Here is an 18,974-nt window from a genome sequence, read left to right on the forward strand (position 1 = left end):
TGCCCTTTTTGTGAAAATTCTTTTGACAAATTAATTTCTTTGAAGTTTAGTTATCTGACCTCTAGAATGGGAATAATATTATGGGTTTTAGATACTCGCTGCCAGGAATAAATATGGAACTGTATTACACATACTCAGTGGTATAATCATTTCTGATAAACCACCTCTTAATTTTTATTATTGTCACAGTTTAAGTACTTTCCCTTAGATAAGACAGAAAAGGAAAAGGACAAGAGGGCCCAAGCTTGATCTCTTGTCTTGCCCAAAGTACAAGTAGGGAGAACTGCTCTGCTTGATGTAGTGTAGCAGTTTCCTCCTCCTTAAGCAGTAAGGTAGACAACACAGAATAGCTTCAGGAAATCCCTGAAACTGACTACATTCACTAGGCTCCTCCCTCCCATAGTAAACAATAAAAGCTGAGAGTCCTTCTCAGACAAGCCAAGCTGCAAAGACGACTCTGAGTCCAGCTTGGCTTCACCTATATTAAACAACCCCAGAGCTCTTGCTGCAATCTATAATTTGCCAGAGTCATCTAATACAAAACCCATTTTGGCATAATGTTTTGTGTTATTATTGAATGCTTGTAGCCAAAAATAACTGGCGATATAGTACACCATGGGATATCATGATCAGGAATCTGTCTGGGAGCTGTGGTAGGCGGCCATAGCCTGGTATCTTGAGAGAGTATTGTATAGTATGCCACTGACTGCAAGAAAGGTCAAAATTCAAAGTTAAAAGTGCAGTTTAAGCCGAATGCACATTGTTTTTGCACCATATTAAAGTAGGAAATTAACAAGTTCAACTATGTTAACTCGGAGACACCTGCAGTTCTATGGAATTGTGAGAAATGGCCTTAGCCTGTTCTCCACCTGGTATCGAATGTTGGGTAACACTTGTCCTACCTCAGAAGGAATAATTAATTATCAGCAGCTGGGCTTGGGGGCGGGGCACTGCACAGGCAGGCAGTGGGGACCTCAAGACAGTTGTCCTAAGACAGAAGCATGGTTTGTGTTTGCCAGAGCCGGGTATGGAAAGATGTTGAGACACAGAGCTGCATTCGAAGCTCTTGAAATGCTCTGAGACTCGGAGGACAAGGAGCGCTGCTTTTGTGGAATACCATCTGATGGAAATTAGAGACATGAGGGAAATGGGATCCTACCTCGTAAAAAATTCTTTGCACTCCTGAGAATATGACTCAGGCAGAAATTTGAACCAAGAGGGGGTTGGTGATCTACTTGGAGAAAAGGGAACTTTCTATAAATGGACTGAATAGAAGGCCAGACATTTACCTACTGAGCCGTAGAAAGTGCTTCCTTCTGCTTGCAGGATGCACCGAGACTGCAGGGTGCTGATTTTTGCTTCAATAAATGCACCTCTGTAGAAGGGCAATGGGGGTATTATTTTTTGGAAGAAAATTGTGATGAGGTAATATTCTTGGGTTTTTACTGTGAGTTCCCTACTTCAGATCCACGTCGTCATTTTCTAGAAAACCATTCTGGCTATTTCTACCACATTTGGTGAGCAGCATGTGTGCCCTTGGGATTGAGCAATTCAATCAAAAGGCTTTTGGATTTCAAATGCTTTGTGGTTTTGTGTGATATAGGCCAGGGTGTGAGAGAGGTGATTTACAGACAGGCGGGGAGGGGGCTTGAGGAAGTGCTGTAGAGGCCACAGGGAACTCAAGATAGTCCTAAGAAGCATGGCAGCATCCGGAAACACTTGTGTCGTTTCATTGTCAGAGCCCAGGTACACCGGGAAGAAACTGAGGCATGGTACTGCGCTGTGAGCCTAGGCTGTAAGAAGTCTGTGAGCTGGGTCCTGTGTACCCTTTCCCAGGAACTTCTTCCGTGTAAGGAGTAGAGGAAGCGAAGTGGGCGGGTCCATGTGGAAGACTCCGAGGTCTCTGACCTATGGGAAATTGGCAGAAACTGTTTGTAACAATATGGGCCAGGCTGAAGAAAGGTAGCAAAGCTCTCCTTGAGAGTCCAGTATGAGTGTTTGTGAACTTCCCTAATCACTGGGAGCCGAGACTAGCAACTGTATCTTTCTCCTCCTGGATGTTTACAGCCTGAGACTGTCAGCCTACAGAGGCCTCCTCCTACTGAGACTAATTAACCCCTTCCCCTGTGCTGTAATAAACACGCTGAGATTCTGGGCCGACAGGAGTAGCAGCAGAACCCCACCTGATCCCAGTCTCACTGTGCATTGTATGTGTGCCTCTGTATCTGTCTTTTCTACGTTCCCTCCCCTGCCACCCCTAACCAGGGGATGGGGACCCAAGCCCAGCAGGTCACAGCACAGAAGAAACACTCAAGATGTCTAAGAGCAGCCTGGACAGACTGGGAACCTCTCTGGGAGCCCAGGAACAGTGCAGACACTGCAAAAGGATCACACTAACCCACGGTGAGGTTCAGCAGGAGGAACGACATCTGCCTAGAAGCCTGCAAGGACGTCTGATGAACCCAACATGGAGTAAGCCTCGGGGGCCACCACAGACACACACCAAAGGGCCCCTAGGGAAATTTGCAGAGTTGCTCGAGATTAAACTTTAGTTCAGCCCTACATAACTGGTGAACAGTTTCTTTTCCATACTCCTGAGGAGTTACTCTGAATATCTTACCTCAGCAGAGTAACACATGTCAAAGAAGAACCGGTCATCGGCGGTAGAGAAATTCTGATCAAAAGATAGAGCCCACCTTCACCCGCACATACACAGCCCCCACCACTACCACATACACAGCAGCAATGCTGTTTTCTTTGCGTAATATTAACTCCATCCCTCACTTAACAAACCCACACAACGGGGACTCTCCAGCATCTCTTTCTGGGCGGGGAGCCTTCTCCAGGGTTCTGTACTTCCTAGCCCTTTAAATGAGGAAAAGTTTATTACAGCGTCCCTTAGTGCTTCCGCAGGTAGCCTTTCTTGGCAAATAGTTTTCATGGTAATAGGAAAACAACTCTAGGTGTGTTTAACACAGGAGCCAAGGCTTACCCAAGGGGTGCAATTAGCACTTAGTTGTTGGGCAAGGCAAACTAGAGTCATACTGCTTTATAAGAGAATACCTAAAGATGCCAGGAGAGGCAGCTTCAAAACGGCCTTTGTTTCGGATGTTCTCAAATGTGACGTTGACTGCAGGTCTCTTCCTCTTGGGATAAAATGGGACGACTTAGCCTTCGCTGGTCACTGTTTCCTCAACCAAGGAGAAGGCTGCCAGCGACCTGCTAGCAGGGAGGAGCACCACTGAGACTCTCAAGGTTGCTAGGCAAGTGTGGACCGATCATGGCAGTCATGGCGATCATGGCGTCAGATACTATTAGCCGCACCAAACTTTTTTTTAAAGAAACAAGCACCGTGGGTGTCTGGAGCGGTTTGTAGGTTCCTAGGTTGTGTTTCCATGTTGCCCACGCCTTGGAGCCGAGTGACCGGCTCTTTGCCTTCGTAGGTAAGAATTCTGAACTCTCCCCAATGCGGAGTGTTGTCAGCTCTGTTTTCAATGCCCCCCTGACTCATATTCAGTGATTCTAATGTTATTATTTCCACTCTGATCTTGGGCTTAGGTAGTACGTCCAGGCAATACTTTGCTGTTTTGAAATATAACCATCTATTAGATAGAAGATTTTTATTAGCCAGGTGTTGGTATTCCGTCTAAGCTCCACCCCCACAGCTACCTGGCAGCAGCCAGATATGCTCCGCCCCACAGTCGCCTAGCAACAGCCAGCTGTGCCATATAAGGGGCTGCTTGCCCCCTCTTTTTCTCTTACCCCTCTCTTCCTCCCCTCTTACCCACTCTTGCTCTCTGTTCTTTGCTGCTCTTGCCACCCCCTTCCCAATCCCCCCCTCCACGTACCCATGGCCGGTCTTTCCTCTCCCCTACTCTTCTCTCCTTAAACCTCTCCACATGGAACCATGGTGGCTTGGCGTGTTCTGTCTGGGCACAGGCCGAGATTCTAAACCCTAACACCAGGAGTTTTCAAATGCCACCAGAATATGTGTGCCATGGGTTATCTGAATTCAAAAGCTCAAGTATTGTTTTTTTTTTTAGGTCTCATACACATTTTACTGAAGTCCAAGCATTGGAACATGTGGAGCGGATTTCGAGATCAAAATGATTTTATGGATCTGAATCACTTATTAATTTGATGCAGCTGAATAGAGGATGGGACATTTTTCTTAGCATCTAAAGGGACACAGAGAAGGCCCCACACAGATGGATAAGGGCTTAATGCCTTAAATATTAAAAGGCATACCATACAGGCTTATGTCACCCCAAAGCTGGAGCTACTCTACTGATAACAGGCAGGTTTCTGTCCCGTTTTCTTTAGGTATCTTTGAAGCTGGAGGAAGCACAGGCTCGGTGCAGGCTGGAGCGATGTTAGATGCTCATAACCATCCGTGCAAACAGCCCGCAGCTCGAAGACGGAGGTCACAGATGCTACCAAGTGCCTTCCAGTCTCCACTCCCCAACTCTTGTCACCCAAATACAGAATACAGTATCAAGTTGGACAGGGTGGTACAAGTTTGTAATTCAGCCTTTAAGGGGGATGAGGTAGGGAGATCGCAAGTTCAAGACCGGTCAGGGCAACTTAGCAAGATCATATCAAGAGAGAGGGAGAGTGCGTGTGAATGTGTGGGTGTTGTTGGTATCAGGAATTGCCTTGAGCAGTGACACCATTTGGTCACTGCTGCCATGGCAACGGCCATACATTCCCAGAAGACCTTTAGGCTCAATTTGCAACCCCACCTGGGAGCAGTTCCGTCATATTCCAAATAAAAGGCAGATTTCTGCTCTCTTCCTCTTTTCTTTTCTTTCTCTCCCCCCTTGTCTTCTTCTCCCATTAAATCTCTCCACATGGAACCATGTTGGTGTTGGTTTGGTGTGCTTTATCCACACAGGAGCGGGCCAGTGTGTGTGTGTGTGTGTGTGTGTGTGTGTTTAGCTCAATGATAGAGCTTGCCCAGCACGTACAAAGCCCTTAGTGCAATCCCTGGTACCACAAAAAGAAAAATTATGCCTAATCAATTAGTTCTGAAGTCAGTTGATTCTGCCCAAGCCTCACACACGCCTTAGCACACGCATCTTAGCGCAATGCACATGAGGAAAGAAATCTTGCAAAGATAAATGAAAAAAAAACTTGCAAAAAATAAATTAAAAATAAACACTTCACTTGTAATATTATTATAATGTGTCAAATCTTAATCATCCGGGAGACAACTTATTAAAGAGGTGGGTTCTGGTGATTCTTACTGCAGATAAATTGACCTTAAAAATTAAGCTGAACTGGAAATGACAATGCCCAGTGTTAACTCTCTAACTGTGACCTAAATCGCACGCTTCACTAACGACAAAAAAAAAAAAAAAAAAAAAAAAAAGTGTGTTTAAGATCATTCTGAAAATCATAAAAATAACTAAGGTCCTATTTTCACTGCACCAAGATTAATTTTACCCAAGATTTAAAAATATCTGGAACTGGGATATTTTCGATCATCTAGGTTGCCTTATGATTATAACTGATGGTATCTTTTCTTAGCAGTATATAAAATAATAATGCATCTGAAGTTTTCTTCATAATCTGTAAACTATGGTATTTGGGGGATCATGGGGTTTCCCAAGGCATAGTGTATACTTGAATCAAGGGTTTTGGACATGCTACTACTAATGGGTAGGGGTTTCTTATTTTAATTTTTATGTCATTTATTTTATTGATGTGTATGAATGTCTGCCTGCATGTGTAAATGCACACCCTATATGTGCCTATAGGTGCTCACAGAAGCCATAGAGGGTGCCAGATGCCCTGGAAATGGAGTTATAGATAGTTGTGAGGGACCATGTGGGTACTGAGAAACGAACCCAGGTCCTCTATAAGAGCGCCCAGTACTTTTAACCACTGAACCATCTCCCCAGCTCCTTGTGGATATTCTTAAACTAATGGAGTTTAAAAGGCCCACCCATGCACATGTGCGTGCGTACACACACACACACACACACACACACACACACACACACACAAAGAATCTCCATGATTTTTTTCAAATACTTTCTCCTAATCAGTAGAGTAAAAACTCCTTCCTGGATCTACAGCGCCCGCAATGGAAGCCATTAGGCCAACATGACATTCAGATGTAACTTGTCAAAAAATAAAATATCGGTTCTTCGGTGGCACCAGCCAAATTCCAGAAGCTCGGCGGTCATGTTTGGCTATTGGTTACCAGACTGAATAATGTAATTTCCTTGTTACAGAAAATTCTCTAGAGCAACCGAGCGTGCAGTGCTGATTTTAACTCATAGATTCCTCAAGCGTGAGCAAAAACACATAAACATTAGCGCCTATTTCAGAGGCAGCTGTGGGAGTACTTAATTTAAGCAGGGACTTGAAAATCAGGCAAAGCTAGGTTTGAGTCTTGGATGCAAATTACTTGTTAGTAGAATCTATTACCAGGTTTCTTGGCTTGCAAGACACATTCATTCACAGTTAGGATGACCTCGTGGCACTATCTTAAAAGAGGCAAAGGGTTACCCACAGTGCCACAGTAATCGTTCCCTGAATATCAGCTTGATGAGCTACCTCAGACCTTAGGACTCTTAGACCCTAGTCATGTTGAGTTCAAATTATAGCATGATGGGATGACAACTGCTAAAATAGCAAATGATTTGACCAAGGAACAAAGAAAACGAAGGATTTCCCACAGGGGAGGACCCTGAATTACAATTTAGCAATGACCAGACCTGAAAAGGCTCAGATTGGAGTTTTGTCTGTTTGTTTGTTTCTGAAGAATCATAAGAAAGATAAACGATGCTACGGGTGCTTATGAGAACTCTAGGCCCATTGATTTGTGAGTGGGGTGAAGGATAAGTTGATTGTTAGGCTCTAAGGCTGTGCGTTTGTCAAATCCAAGTTGTGAAGGCCCTGAGTTCTATGCTAAAAAATTTTATCAAGACTTGAGACTGGGCCCAGCCAGAGACCTGCACGCCTTCCGGGTTCCAACTGTGCCGGATGCAGAGTCTCAGCTCTGGATCTGAACCCACACAGCCCACACCCCAGTTACAGCTAGACTCCCAAGGTATTCTGACACACCCAGGAACACAGGCTCACAGGAAGGACAAGCTCCAGTCAGAAACAGGGAGGCCAGATAACACCAGAGATAACCAGATGGTGAGAGGCAAGCGTAAGATCATAAGCAACAGAAATCGATTTGACTTGGTAACAGCAAATCACAGCTCTCCTACCACAGCAAGTCCTGGATACCCCAACACACCCTTAAAGCAAAATTCAGATCTAAACTCTCATTTCATGAAGAAGATAGAGGACTTTAAGAAGGACATAAATGTCCTTCTGAAAGAAATACAGGACAACACAAGTAAACAAGTAGAAGCCCTTAAAGAGGAAACACATACCTTAAAGAAATACAGGAGAACACAATCAAAAAGGTGAAGAAATTGAACAAATTTGTCTAGGATCTAAAAATGGAAATAGAATCATTAAAGAAAACTCAAAGAGAGACAGCCCTGGAGATGGAAAACCTAGGAAAGAGAACAGGTGTCATAGATGCAAGCATCACCTACAGAACACAAGAGACAGAAGAGAGGATCTCAGTGACAGAAGACACCATAGAAGACATCTACGCCACAGTCAAGGAACATGTAAAACGCAAAAGGCACCTATCACAAAACATTCAAGAACTCCAGGACACAATGAAAAGACCAAGTCTGAGAATCATAGGTATAGAAGAGAGTGAAGATTCCCAACTTAAAGGGCCAGCAAATATCTTCAAGAAAATTAGAGAACAAAACTTCCCTAACCTAAAGAAAGAGATGCTCAGAAACATACAAGAAGCCTACAGAAAAGACAGGACCAGAAAAGAAATTCCTCTCATCACATAATAATTAAAACACCAAATGCACAGGACAAAGAAAGAATATTGAAAGCAATAAGGGGGAAAGGTCAAGTAGCATATAAAGGCAGACCTATGAGAATTACACCAGACTTCTCAACAGAGATTCTTAAAGCCAGGAGATCCTGGGCAGATGTCATACAGATCCTTAGGGAACAAAAATGCCAGCCCAGGCTTCTATACCCAGCAAAACTCACAGTTAACATAGATAGAGAAACCAAGATATTCCATAACTTAACCAAATTTACACAATATCTTTCCACTAATCAAGCCCTACAAAGGATAATAGAAGGAAAAGTCCAACCCCGGAGGGTGGGGGGGAACTACTCCCAAGAAAAAGCAAGAAATTAATCTTTTCACAACAAACCCCAAAGAAGAAACACACAAACATAATTCCACCTCTAACAACAAAAATAACAGGTACCAACAATCATTGGTCCCTAATATCACTCAATTATCAGTGGACTCAATTCAACAATAAAAAGACATAGGCTAACAGACTGGATATGGAAACAGGAGCTATGTGATCATCTCACTAGATGCTGAAAAAGACTTTGACAAAATTTAACACCCATTCATGTTCACAGTGTTGGAGAGATCGGGAATTCAAGGTTCATGCCGAAACATAATAAAAGCAAAATACAGCAAACCAGTAACCAACATCAAACTAAACGGAGAGAAACTTGAAGCAATCCCACAAAAATCAGGGACTAGGCAAGGCCGCCCACTCTCTCCCTACCTACTGAATATAGTACTAGAAGTTCTTACCAGAGCAATTAGACAACAAAAAGAGATAAAAGGGATACAAATTGGGAGGGAGAAAGTGAAGATATCACTATTTGCAGATGATATGATAGCATACATAAGCGACCACAAAAATTCTACCAGGGAGCTCCTACAGTTGATAAATAACTTCAGCAAAGTGTCTGTATATAAAATTAACTGAAACAAATCAATAATTTTCCTCTACTCAAAGGATAAAAGGTCTGAGAAAGAAATTAGGGAACCAACACCCTTCACAATAGTCACAAATAAGATAAAATACCTTGGGGTGACTCTAACCATGCAAGTGAAAGATCTGTATTACAAGACCTTCAAGTCTCTGAAGAAAGAAATTGAAGAAGATCTCAGAAGATGGAAAGGTCTCCCATGCTCATGGATTGGCAAGATAAGTATAGCAAAAATGGCCATCTTGCTGAAAGCAATCTACAGATTCAATGCAATCCCCATCAAAATTCCAACTCAAATCATCATAGAGTTAAAAAGTGCAATTCTGAAATTCATTTGGAATAACAAAAAATGCAGGATAGCCAAAACTATTCTCAACAATAAAAGAATTTCTGGAGCAATCACCATCCCTGACATCAAGCTGTATTATAGAGCAATAGTGATAAGGACTGTATGGTATTGGTACAGAGACAGGCAGGTAGATCAATGGAATAGAATTGAAGACCCAGAAATGAACCCACACACCTATGGTCACTTGATCTTTGACAAAGGAGCAAAAATCATCCAGTGGGAAAAAGCATTTTCAATAAATGGTGCTGGTTCACTTGGCAGTCAGCATGTAGAAGAAAATGCAAATTGATCCACTCTTATCTCCTTGTACAAAGCTCAAGTCCAAGTGGATCAAGGACCTCCACATAAAACCAGATATGCTGAATCTAATAGAAGAGAAAGTGGGGAAGAGCCTCAAATACTTGGGCACAGGGGAAAACTTCCTGAACAGAAGACCAATGGCTTATGCTTTAAGATCAACAATTAACAAATGGGACTTCATAAAATTGAAAAGATTCTTTAAGGCAAAAGACATTGTCAATAGAGCAAAATAACAACCAACAGATTGGGAAAAGATCTTGACTAGCCGTACATCCAATAGAGGGCTAAAATCTAATATATACAAAGAACTCAAGAAATTAGACTCCAGGGAACCAAATAACCCTATTTAAAAAATGGGGTACAGAGCTAAACAGAGAATTCTCAACTGAGGAATCTTGCATGGCTGAGAAGCACTTAAGGAAAGGTTCAGCATCCTTAGTCATCAGGGAAATGCAAATCAAAACAACCCTGAGATTCCACCTCACACCAGTCAGAATGGCTAAGATAAAAAACTCAGGTGACAGCAGATGCTGGTGAGGATGTGGAGAAAGAGGAACACTCCTCCATTGTTGGTGGGATTGCAAGCTGGTACAACCACTGTGGAAATCAGTCTGGAGATTCCTCAGAAAAATGTACATAGTACTACCTGAGGACCCAGCTATACCACTCTTGGGCATATACCCAAGAGATGCTCCAACCATATAACAAAGACATATGCTCCACTATGTTCATAGCAGCCTTATTTATAATAGCCAGAAGCTGGAAAGAACCCAGATGCCCTTCAACATAGGAACGGATACAGAAAATGTGGTACATCTACACAATGGAGTACTACTTAGCCATTAAAAACAATGACTTCATGAAATTCACAAGTAAATGGATGAAACTAGAAAATATCATCCTGAGTGAGGTAACACAGTCACAAAAGAACACACATGGTATGCACTCACTGATAAGTGGATATTAGGAAAAAAGCTCGAATTACCCAAGATGCAATCCACAGACAACAGGAAACTCAAGAAGGATGACCAAAGTGTGGGTGCTATAGTCCTATTTAGAAGGGGGAACAAAATAATCACAGAAGGTTGGGGGTAGGAGGGACTTAGGAGGAAGAGAAGTGGGGGGAGAGGGAAAAGGGGGGCAGAATTAGGTGAGAGAGGAGAGATATATTGAACAGAGGTGTGTAGCAATGGGAGATGGGGAAGTGGGGGTAGCCACCAGAAAGTCCCAGATGCCAGAAAAGCAAGAGGCTCCCAGGATCCAACTGGAATGACATTAGCTGAAACGCCCAACAAAGGGGAGAGAGAACCTGTAGAGACCATATCCAGAGGTTAGGCACGGCCCCCAGTTAAGGGATGGGGCAACCCACCCTTCACCCAGAATTGTTCCTGTCTAAAGCAAATACAGGGACAAAGAGTGGAGTAGAGACTGAAGGAAAGGCCATCCAGAGCCTGCCCTACCTGGGGATCCAACCCATATACAGCCACCAAATCCACACACTATTGCTGATACCAAGAAGTGCGTGCTGACAGGAGCCTGATTCAGCTGTCTCCTGAGAGTATTATTGAGAAGACACTGCAACCTGTTCAGCTGCCTAAAAGTTGTGCAGAGAGCTCCAGGATTACAGCGTTTCTGAATTGTCACCCGTGCTGGTGTGGGCTTTTCAGGGATACAAGTGTCTCTGACTCATCCATGCTTCTGTAAGGGATCCCTCATCTACATTACTGTAACTAACCCCAATAAACTCCTGGGCTCACCAATTAGACTTTATACAATCATTTCTTTGACCTGTCACAGGTTACCTGCCTTGAGTGGGTAGATGTTTGTTCACTACTCCCGGGGGGGGGGGGCGGGGGAGGGCAGGGGAATCACACCACACTGTGCTGTGTAAGCAGTGGCAGTCTTGTCTACCTTCACTGGTGGCATCTGGTATAGCTGACCTCTCCTTGTCATACCTTCATCCCCCGGCTTGCATGTGGTCAGTGTCTCCTGTTTTACCAGATATTTCTTATCAGTGGTCTTTGCTTAGTCTTCCTCATATCCACAGTACTGAGATGTGAGGATGTTAGGCTCAGCCTTTTTGACCTCCGGACAACCATGCTATGCTATGGTTTCATGGCTTTGTATTGATCACGTTGAATTCTGAAGTCCAACGCTCAGACTGAACTGTGCATTGCTCTGCCAAGAATCCACTTGTCACCTTGATTGGATGTCTAGTGAGCACAGTCCCCTTGATTAGAACGTGGCCGTAAGACCCTATCGCTGAAGACATCGCTTACTTTAGTGACAGAACATGAGGCGTCAAGCTGGGATAGCCGCGGAAGCCTGATCTCTATGGGATAGTTTTAGCCGCGAGGTGCTGTATACGCGGCTGAAGGAGGAAAGTCATCACTGACCTTATTCAGCTGTTCCGACAGGATTTCTTGGACCTGCCACTGGATGAATAAAGACGCGGAGACTTACTGTTATTTATAAAAGCTTAGACACTATGGCTGGGTAGGCTCTCAGCTGGCTCATACAAATTAACTTCGACTATTCCTACGTCTCAACACGTGGCCCATTACCTCTCTGTCACTCAGTCGGGACAGCTGTTCCTTCCAGCGTCCCTCTGGCGAACCTTCCGGCCTCTGCTTCTCTTTGAGTTCCTCTCTCAGGCCGGAAGTCCCACTCTCCCTTTCCTGCCTAGCTATTGGCCGTCAGATTTTTATCAAGCCAATCAGCGAGTGAGGGAGGTATTTGTTTACAATACCGAGGCAGGCGTTGAGCCGTAAGAGTAACAATCACAAAACCCAGCCAGTGCTCAGCTCTCTGCTGGTACAGCATGATCAATGATCGAAGAACACGAGGACGGCCTTCACACGATGTGCAAAAGTTCCCCCCCAACAAGCTATGAATGATGCAAACAACAACTCGACTACCAAAATATCCCCTTCGGTGCAACAGTGGCATGAATATCACGGGGGTAACCAATGACTCTGAATTTATTTAAAGCCTATTCCACAAAGTAGAACACGTCATACCTGGGACGGTTATAGGGTCCAAGACCTTGTGTCTCCTGTCTTACTACTATTACTCTACCACTGGGACATACCATTAAGCTGACTCCTCGTGACATTTCACTATACCCACAGGTTCGTATATCTCCTCGCCCTCATGAGAGAAGCTTCCTTGGGCTCTATATAATGATTAACACAGAGACAACTGCTCAGGGTGCAGGGAATAAATATGTGACTACGGAATGTTTGTCTTGAAGTGGGCCATCTTTCTCTCTCTCACTCCCTCCTCCCAAGGTTCAGGGATTGTTGTAAGCAGAGGGGACAAAAAGAGCTTAAGAGCCAGGGGTGATTGGCGACTACGAAGACCGTTTTCAAAGTAAAATTGGTAAGCTTCCATAGTAATCATCTCGTCCACAGTCTTTTATTTGACTTGGTGGCCACCTGTCCTTCTAGCTGCTCAGACTGGAAGCCTGGGCATTCTCTTTGACTCCTATCCCTTTCTTACCAAGGTCCATGTTCAACCTGGCAATGTGTTCCATGGACTTTGTCTTCAAAGGACATCTAGAGCAGGCCCACTCTTTCCCATATCACTTGCTACTACCTGGCGGCACAACGGGGACATCACTTTCAAGTGCCCCAAAATGGCCTCTGCTTCTATGTAAATTCCCACCCTGCCTTTCCAACCTACCCGTTTGTACCCTCAAAACAGCAAGCCAGCCATCAAGAAGCCATGTTCAGTAAATGCTGACAAGACAGTGGGGAGAATCGAACCCTCATTCACTGTTGGCAGGAATGTAAACTGACTCAGTCACGTTGGAAATCAGGGGGGAAAGCTTCCCCAAAAAGCCTAGAACTAGAGCTACCATTTGACTCAGCTACAGCCCTTCTGAGGCTGTACCCTACTTCAGAGATATTTTCTCATCTATGTTCATGGATGTTCTACCAACACAATCGCTAGGAAATGGGATCAGCTCCTGTTCATCAACACTGCAGCACCGAAAACATTGTATGTATGTACAGTGGAATCTTATTCAGCCAGAAAGAAAAACTGTGTAATTTATAGATAAATGGATAGAATTAGGAAAAAAATCATACTGAAAGATGTAACCTGAGCTCAGACAGGTAAACGCCACATGGCCTCTTTGCTATGTAGATCTTAGTCTGGATCTACGTGTTTAACTGGAAGCACTTATAGAATAAAAGGTAAAGGCTCACTGGGACTGGGGGGTGGCTTAAGGAAGGGGAAATTGTGTAACACAGGCAATATGAAAACAGAAATGTGGAATTTGGGGGGCTAGAAAGTTTAAGAATGGATGGATGGGGGTTGGGGATTTAGCTCAGTGGTAGAGCGCTTGCCTATCAAACGCAAGGCCCTGGGTTTGGTCCCCAGCTCCGAAAAAAAAGAAAAAAAAAAAAGAATGGATGGATGGGAGAGGAGAAGTGGAGAGAAAGATAACCCAAACCAAGGGCATATGAAACACCATATGGAAACTTACTAGTTTGTAATCCAATTAGATATGTGGGTTGGTGGGGGAGGCACTGGGATACTTTGAATGTCTGGATAGGTGATACTGATCTGGAAAGCCTGAGTCTACTAAACCCCAGTATCAGACATGGTATATTTCCTTATGAGTTGGTCAGGAGGCTCCGGAGGCCCTTTCGCTCTTCTTGTTTGCCCACCAGTACTAGTTGATAAGATCGGATTGCTGAAGATTCCATACACCTTGGTTGCAAAATATAGAGAAATGAGGCTAAAACTGAGCCTCGAGTTTCCTCCTTGCTGGCTGGCTTCTACATCACAGGAAAGGGTCCATACAGGGTGCTAGGGGGGAAGTCACACTAACGGTGCTGCTCAGCCCTAAAACCTAAATCAGGCATGATGCACAGTGACAAACTGTTGTGGGAGGAACCTGCTGCTCTCTGACTGGACGTGAGGCTCACTCCACAAGAGGAAGTCCATGCCTCTTCTCATAAGCACAGCCCCAAATTCATGGCCGAGAGAGGTCTAAGACCCTTGAGGTGAACTTAACACTGTTGTTCTTTTGTTCGCTTTGCTTTTTTAAGCTAGATTCTCATGACACCAAGCTGTGATGTAAATGCTTGTGTTTATACCTATAGTCGAATCCTGCTTTAATCAGGAAAGCCTCTCTTTACAGTCAGTAGCAGACAAGACATCATCTATGCCACCCCCTCTAAGACTCTACACTCTGGAAGCTAATGGTACTGACTCAGGAGGCGGCTGATAGCACACATCACCAGGGCCATAGCAGGGGAATGTGGGTTAAATGTCTCCATGATCCGCTCTGAGAGCCAACCTGGTCCCTCCCTGCATTCCAAACGAGATCGGAAATATCCTCAGAATGGAAACTGAGCCTGCTTAATGAAAAGAATTTGATATAAATATGTACGGGGGGTATGGGGTAGGGATCAGTTCAAGTAGATTAGTCAATAAAAGGAAGTCCTTTGTCAGAAAAAGTGGAGGGGGGGAAGAAGAGGAGAACGAGGGAGAGAAGAAGGAGGAGGAGGGAGAGGAGGGGAAGGAGAAGGGGGAGGGGGAGGAAAGGGGGAAGAGGAGGGGGAAGAGAAGGGGGAGGGAGAGGAAAGGGGGAAGAGGAGGGAAAGAAGGAGGAGGAGGACAGAGAAGAGGGGGAGGAGGGGGAAGGGAGGAGGGAGAGAAGGGGGAAGGGAGGAGGGGGAGGAGAAGAGGGAGGGGAATACAGAGATGAGGGGGAGGGGGAGGAAAAGGGGGAGGAGAGGAGACTCTAGTTCAGACTCTAAACAAAGTGGTGTGGAAGGTCAAGAAGGCTTGCCTTTTCCCATTCTTTGGGACGTTGTGAAGGAGATGAACAGCTTGCACAGAGGACTGAGGAGAGCTTGTCAAATAGTTCACCCATTCTAAGAGAGAGTGGCCTGCTCCAGGGCAGACATGAATGCAGCTGCTGGGTTGGAGCCTCCACCCTGACAAAGGACGAGAGTATATTCTTAGACCCGGAGGCTCTTGTCAGCAGGAAAACCTCAGAGGAAGGAGGGAAGTTAGAAGATGGCAGTGTTGGGCAGGAGAAGGTGCCGACATTCTGGAGCCTTTTTTTAATGCTTGTTTTCCTTGCCTGAACCCTTCAGTTCCTGTGTCTGTGACAGTATTCATAACTCAGCCCCCATGTGCCAACAAACCCCATATGTTTTGGTTCTTCTGTTATCTTTTAAGCCAAGATAAGGTTGAAATGAGTGTGCCGCAAGAGCTTCACTATAAGACACACACAGACACACACTGGCAGACGGAGGGAACAGGCCCTTGCTTGGATTTGTATTCTTACCTCAGATGACACCGGTCCACACACGAGGCCACTAAAAAGGCTTCCCTATGGAATGTGTATACGTCTGTGTTACAAGAACTTTCTCCTTGGGCATGGGGCATGGGGTATGGGGCATGGGCAATGTGTACTCACGCCTTCTAAGATTCCAACGACAAACTAAAGGTTGCAGTCCACCAATGTTCTTCACGAGTTTGTAGGGATTCCGTACAGAGCATGGTGAGTAGTAAGAGACAGCAGTGCGAGGACCTCCAAAGCAGCTACGCTGAAGTTGTCACTCTAGGAGGAGGATGGCCTTCCACAGCCACCCAACTGAGACCAGACTCCCTTCATTTTCCCTAGCCTATGTACTCTAGCCCTCCTTCCAGACCCCAGAACTGTAAGCAGTCAGGGCAGGATTGCACACAACTGGTTGGCAGGAGTGGCTGGATACTCAGGTGAGGGGGAGGCATTTTGCTCCCACCCCCTTCCTCCTAGGGGTGCTTATCTACAGACAATCAACACAGCCAGCCGTGGTCGTTTGCAACCAGACAGAGCTGAACTCCTGAAGACGGCAGCTGTCTGGCTTTGAGGCTATTGCTGTACATGATCGAAAGACCTCTATTTGAAAATGGAGGAAAGAGGGAAGCATCTTCTGTCTGTCTGTCTGTCTGTCTGTCTGTCTGTCTGTCTTTATGTCTCTTTCCTTCTCATCCACTTATTCCTCTAACAGACTTTCAGTTACCACATAAATCTAAGTGGCTGCCATCTCCCAGGCTCCCTTTGGATTCTGGGGACATAGAGATGCACAAGACAAGGTTCCGACCTGGAACTGCTATTGAGTGAAGTGCGAGAGAAAGTCATTGATTACATTAACTTTTGACTGCGTGTGATAAGCTCTGTTACCAGCATTATGTCATTCTTCCTACATTTTAACATACCTTTAAGTCATCAGGGGTGTGTGTATGTGTGTGTGTGTGTGTGTGTGTGTGTGTGTGTGTGTGAGAGAGAGAGAGAGAGAGAGAGAGAGAGAGAGAGAGAGATTGATTGACTATGTATCCCTGATCCCTGGTTGGCCCAAAACTTGCTTCATATATCAGGCTGGTCCAGAACTCTTGGAGATCTGCCTACCTCTGCCTCCTAAGAGCTAGGATTGAAGGCATGTGCAGCCACACTCAGTTCATCTGGGACACTTTAAAATGTAGGTAATGACTCAGTGATGGGGTGTAGTGAGGGATTTTGCATTTCTGAGAAGATCCCAAGTGATGCTATGTGGTTGGTTCTAGAACTTCACTCTATTGAGAATTAACTATTCCAGCAATCCTGTGTTGGAAGCAAGGGGAGAGGAGGTAGGCAGATTCCCTGATAGGCAGACTGAGAATGAAAGGGGCCATGATAATAATTGTGGCAAAATTCTAAGATGGCTGGCTTCTTCCTTGCCCTCCTGACCTGAGATAGAAGTCCAGCTACAGAGGCCCGACAGGCTTTCTCTCTCATCAGTCGGCTTCCCTTGCCTATGGACCAGTCCGAAAAACTCAAGGCCAGACCAGGACATTTTTATCCCAAATCTGTAGACCTATCAGCCTCTCTAGCTTTGTGCAAACTGAACAATCCTAAGCTGAGAAAAGAAGACCCCTCTCTCTCAAAGGCCCTTAAAACTTCCAGTCCTCCAGGAGAGACCCTATTTCCCCTTCTGCTTTACAGAGAGAGGGCCCCTCTCCGTACGTACCTGGCAATGTGTGTCTATTCCCTCACCCCTAACCGGCAGATTCTGTTCACTGCATTTGAGAATTCCCCAATTGCTACCTGTTGTGTACACGTTTTCCCCCTGCCTTTTAATTGTTTAAGTGGCAGAGAAAAGGAATCCAATGAAGACACCCTCAACGGTAAGGTAACAGAAGGAGCTAGCTTTATCTGCACTGAAGGAGAAGATTCTAGGGCTGGAGGCGATTACAGGGCTCTACTCTTACATAGGAGCCGGGTGGTAGCTGACCCACGAGGCATTAGAGCTGAGCGTGTTTACAACGCTTCACCCCCTCAAACACAATGACAAGCACGGGATGACACCTGAACAGGTCCTGAGGCACAGGTGGGGACTATGGTGGGGCCAAACTGTCCGTAGGCTCCACTCCTGCTACTCCAAGCCTGCACCTGTAACTTCATCCCCGGTGAGCAGTTGACAGGGAGAAGTCTCAGGCTGGGCTTTTAGATGGTTCTGCTAGATGTGCAGACAACTGACCAAACGTGCCGTTCTGTACTGATTCATGAGCTATGCCCAATGGTTCGGCTGGGGTAATGGATACAAAAGGAGAATGTTGGAAGTTGTTGACAAAGAATTTGAGGGAAAAGATAGGGGAACTGGCCTTTCTGAATGACGGAAAAAAATAGGAAGATGATAGTGTCTCACAATATATACCGAAAGGTGACTTTAGCGGAGACTTTAACAGTTAGGAATTAAATTAATTGAGGGTAGGATGCTCTGGTCTGCAGACATCGTGTATCCTCTCCCCCAAACCAACCCAAGCTCACCCCATGAGCTCATGAACGAAGTAGCTACAGTGTCAGGAAAGGAGTTCATGCATGGATGGACTCAACAGCATGGACTTCAACTTACCAGGTCAACCACACTATGGGCAGTGTGAGGTCCCAGTCAGCCAGTATCGGAGACTGACTCTGAGTCATTCTCTGGGGTAACACAACAGTTCCTAGCTACAAGTTGAGTCTAGCATGTGAATTCTGGTTCCAGTGTGGGAAAGGCAGCATCGTGTCACTGCTAGAACTGATATTTACCGTGGATCTAGATTTGCCTTCTCTGAATGCAATGCTTCGGATGAGAGTACCATCTGTAGACTTAGAGAAACTTTACTATCTACGGCAACAGTATTCCACACAGTGGCACAGGCAAAGAACAGCAATCTGTCCATGATCATGGAATTCACTAGCCTTGTGTTCCCCACAGTCCCAAAGCATCTGGGATAGACAAGCCACCTTTTTTAAAAAAATTTTTAAGATTTATTTTATGTATATGTGTACACTGTCGCTGTCTTCAGACACACCAGAAGAGGGCATCAGATCTCATGACAGATGGTTGTGAGCCACCATGTGGTTGCTGGGATTTGAACTCAGGACCTCTGGAAGCAGTCGGTGCTCTTAACCACTGAGCCATCTCTCCAGCCCTGACAAGTGACCTTTTAGAGA

The 18,974-nt window shown here is 45.1% G+C and overlaps 1 long non-coding RNA gene across 1 annotated transcript; it reads left to right on the forward strand.

The window, feature by feature from the left end:
- Positions 1 to 1,313: 1,313 nt before the first annotated feature.
- LOC148004952 (uncharacterized) lies at positions 1,314 to 5,176 on the forward strand. The gene is made up of 4 exons (XR_015625926.1): positions 1,314 to 1,517; positions 1,740 to 2,472; positions 3,137 to 3,263; positions 4,044 to 5,176. It is a non-coding gene; the product is annotated as an uncharacterized LOC148004952 (long non-coding RNA).
- The last annotated feature ends 13,798 nt before the right edge of the window (positions 5,177 to 18,974 follow it).

The sequence above is a fragment of the Rattus norvegicus genome, chromosome 7 (genome assembly GCF_021556685.1).
Source record: "Rattus norvegicus strain SHRSP/BbbUtx chromosome 7, alternate assembly SHRSP_T2T, whole genome shotgun sequence".
NCBI classification, from domain to species: domain Eukaryota; kingdom Metazoa; phylum Chordata; class Mammalia; order Rodentia; family Muridae; genus Rattus; species Rattus norvegicus.